Here is a 4,375-nt window from a genome sequence, read left to right as displayed (position 1 = left end):
ACGGGTGTTCACGAAGGTGATGGCGGTGGTCGCAGCCCATCTGCGCAGGCAAGGGGTATCAGTCTTCCCCTACCTCGACGACTGGTTGTTGAAGGCGGGCTCGCCCCAGACAGTCGTCAGCCACCTCCAGACTACGGCCGACCTCCTGCACTTGCTGGGGTTCTCCATCAATGTGCCGAAGTCACACCTGTGTCCCTCTCAGAAGCTCCTCTTCATCGGAGCGGTTCTCGACTCGGCGCAGTTTCGGGTTTACCCACCCGAGCAGCGGGTTCGGGATATTCAGGCTCTGATTCCTGTCTTCGGGCCGTTATCCCGGGTCTCGGTCAGGTTGACGCTGCGGCTTCTGGGACTGATGGCCTCCTGCATCCTTCTGGTGCGTCACGCCAGGTGGCGGATGCGGGCTCTGCAGTGGGACCTGAAGTTTCAGTGGGCCCAGCATCAGGGCAACCTGTCCGATCATGTCCTGATCTCGGAGGGCACTGCGAAGCAACTGCAGTGGTGGCTCACGGACCGCGACTGGGTCAGTGGCAGACCCCTCTCTCTACCCCAGCCGGAGCACGGGGAGGCCACATGGGAGAGGCGGAGATCAGAGGCCTCTGGTCTCCGGCGGAGTCCCGGCTCCACATCAACCTTCTGGAGCTGCGGGCGATTCGTCTTGCACTGAAGGCATTCCTCCCCTCTGTCAGGGGGAGCGTGGTGCAAGTGTTCACCGACAACACCACCGCCATGTGGTACTGCAACAAACAGGGCGGTGTGGGGTCGTGGACCCTTTGCCAGGAGGCTCTGCGCCTCTGGCAGTGGCTGGAACATCAGGGCGTGACTCTGGTGGTTCAACACCTGGCAGGTTCTCTGAATGCCAGGGCGGACGAACTCAGCCGCCGGTGCATGATGGATCACGAATGGCGTCTGAACTCGGACGTGGCGCAAGGTCTCTTTCGACAGTGGGGAGAGCCTTGGTTAGATCTATTCGCCACAGAAGAGAACGCGCAATGTCAGCAGTTCTGCGCGTTGGAGTTTCCAAGGCGGCACTCGCTCGGAGACGCTTTTCGACGCGAGTGGAGCTGCGGCCTGTTGTACGCCTTTCCGCCTATACCACTTCTGCCCAGAGTGCTGAAGAAGATCAGGCGCGACCGGGCCCAAGTTATCCTTGTGGCTCCGGACTGGGCTCGAAGATACTGGTATCCCGAGCTACTCAGCATGTCTATCGATCCCCCGATTCGTCTGCCTCTTCGGGAGGACCTTCTGTCGCAGCAGCAGGGGACGGTCCTGCACCCGAACCTGTCCAGTCTCCACCTACAAGCTTGGAGATTGAGCGGCGGCAGTTGAGGCCATTTGACTTGCCTCCCGAAGTCTGTGACATCATTCTGGCAGCCAGGCGTCCCTCCACAAAGTCGGTATACGCCTGCCGGTGGAATAGATTTGTGGCGTGGTGCGCAGGAAAGGCTGTGGATCCCCTCTCTGCACCCCTTTCGGAAGTGCTGCTCTTTCTTCTTTCCCTTGCCCAGCAGGGCTCTGCTCTGGGCACTCTTAAAGGGTACCTTTCTGCTCTTTCAGCCTTCTTGAGGCTACCAGATCAGCCTTCTTTGTTCAAGTCCCCTATAGTGAGTAGATTTCTGAAGGGCATCACGCACATGTTCCCTCCTGTTCCCTTCGTGATGCCCCAGTGGGACTTGAATCTTGTTCTCACCTATCTGATGTGTGCTCCCTTTGAGCCCCTTCATAACTGTCCTCTTCGTCTCCTTACGCTGAAGACGGCCTTCCTGGTTGCCATCACCTCTGCCAGGAGGGTGAGTGAGCTCCAGGCTCTTTCTACTTCTCCGCCTTTCCTATCTGTTCATCCTGATAAGGTGGTGTTGCGTACACGACCTTCCTTTCTGCCCAAGGTTGTCACGGCCTTCCACATCGGGCAGTCCATCACCTTGCCCACCTTCTTTCCGCCTCCGCATCCCTCGAAAGAGGAGGAGAGGCTCCACCGTCTGGATCCAAAACGTGCGCTCTCCTACTACCTAGACCGCACTCGCCAATTCCGGGTGGATGACCAACTCTTCGTTGGTTACGTGGGCGCGAAGAAGGGAAAGGCTGTACACAAGAGGACCATCTCCAGGTGGATCATCTTGTGCATCCAAGCATGCTACTCCATGGCGAGGAAGGAGCCCCCGGCTGGATTGCGGGCTCACTCCACTCGGGCCACGGCAACGACAACTGCCCTGGGCCGCGGTGTCCCCCTGCAGGACATCTGTCAGGCAGCCACGTGGGCCTCGCTGCACACGTTTGCAAGACACTACTGCCTGGACAGTCAAGTCCGGAGGGATGGCTTCTTTGGCCGTTCCGTCCTCCAGGACTTTCTGGTGTGATATTGGTTCGCAGACCCACCACCGGGGGTGGTATTGCTGGGGTATCTATTCTAAGGTAAGGAATCTATCACTAACGTGTCTCTTTCAGATGCGCAAGTTACTACTTGTGTAACGATATATCTGTAAGAGACATTAGTTAGTGATAGATTCCTTACCGCCCTCCCATCCTCCCCGTTCTGCGAACCGATGTTTAGGGTTAAGGTCATCCCCTTTCAGGGCCCTAGTTTCAATGGCACCAGTGTTAGTTCTATCATGGCTCTGCGTATCTGGCGCGGAAAAGCTGTGTTATCAGAACTGACGTCAGCGCGCATGGGCGCCGTCTATATACTCCGATGACGTCATCCCGGCGCTCACGACGCCGACGACGGACGCGGAGCCGCAGACGACGCCTACCAGCGCGCAGGGGTATTGCTACGCAAAAATTTCCGGATCCAGTCTGACGCCTGGGGATATTCTAAGGTAAGGAATCTATCACTAACTAATGTCTCTTACAGATATATCGTTACACAAGTAGTAACTTGTGCGACGAGGTCAGATTTCACCTCGGGAGCGAGCGTCTGGTAGCTGCGCATGCGCAAAGCCCTTTCTCACACACAGACACAGGCAGCCCCCACCCCTCTGCATGCACGCACACACACACACACACACAGGCGCGCGCATGCACACGCAGGCATACGGCACACATACAGGCACACTATCCCCTACCTCGCATTCTCTCTCAATCACACACAGTCACGCATGCGCACACACGTTCCCTCGCGCACACACACGCGCACACACTCCCCCCCCTCCCCCCTTCCACCACTCCCCCAGGCATACACACAGGCACGCACGCACTTTACATCAGCCCTGGGCCCCACTCACCAACTGCGCTCTTCCGGCGGGGCTCCTCACGGCGCGTCTCCTCATCTAAATCGGGGCTCCCTCAGGTCAGAGGAGCCCCGCAACAGGCGCCACACTCCTCCTTCTCCCCGGCCCCCTCCTGGGGACGCGGGCTACACCGGACGGCAGGGCGCTCCATGCGCCGGCAGCTCGCAGACCTCGCGGACCTCGGGAGGCGGGACTTCCGGTCGGCCGCGAGTGGATTGGCCGGCCGGCCAAGAGCTTCCGGGTCGCCGCGGGCAGCGCGGCGGCACTCTCGTTTCTTACCTGGTTCGTAATGCTATGGAAATAAATGAAATCCTTGAATGTTGTCTACAGTAGACTCTTAATATTAATGTCTGCACACAGATCTGGATAGCTGCATTTGAGTTAAGAATCCCTCCTTTGTGATTGTTTGTTGTGATACTGAGACTATGAAACAAGGGCTAGAAGTACACACGCACACTTGTTGTAAAATGTCCCGGCTTTTGGTTCCCAAGATCTGGTTGCTCTATCGCTAAACTTTTAGCGGCGTTGTGGATCAATCCTAGGCATGCTAACATATGAGCTAGGGATGAACTCCCTACCTGCTCACTGCCCTGCCAGTGCCTTCTCAGAATGACATTTGCCTAGTTGTTCCTGTTGATTTATGTTTGGGCGGGGCTTCAGTAACGAGGATGAAAAGACTGCGGCTGCAAGTGTCTGCATCTGTTTTCTGGCCGCTATTTCAGGAATGCACTCTGGGCCTGCCTTGAGCCGACTCAGGCAGACGCCGCCATTCTGTGCCTTTGGCTGTCTGACGTTTTCTACGGAGGGAGAGCGGGGTTTTGGCCACAATGTCTTTTCCCAACTCTGTTGTCACCGCCCAAGATTACAGAACCACTCTGGCAAATCATTAACTCTACTAGAAATTTGTGCTTTGCCCTTATTCTGATCAATTACTATGCAGCACAGCCGTGTTATTTTGAAGCAAAATACAACATACGAAAAGCAAAGTGCCTCGAGTTTCAAGAGAAGTTAACTTTTAATCCAATTGCTTGGATTGTGTATCTACCAACCTTAGCTTTTTTGCATCTCTGCACTTACAATGTTGATTAATCTGCATCGTAAGCTAGTGTTTTTGTTTGTTACTCTGAATTCTGTCTGTTTTATACTTTGAA

The sequence above is a fragment of the Lissotriton vulgaris genome, chromosome 11 (genome assembly GCF_964263255.1).
Source record: "Lissotriton vulgaris chromosome 11, aLisVul1.2, whole genome shotgun sequence".
In the NCBI taxonomy this organism is placed as follows: domain Eukaryota; kingdom Metazoa; phylum Chordata; class Amphibia; order Caudata; family Salamandridae; genus Lissotriton; species Lissotriton vulgaris.
This window is presented reverse-complemented; position numbering follows the sequence as displayed.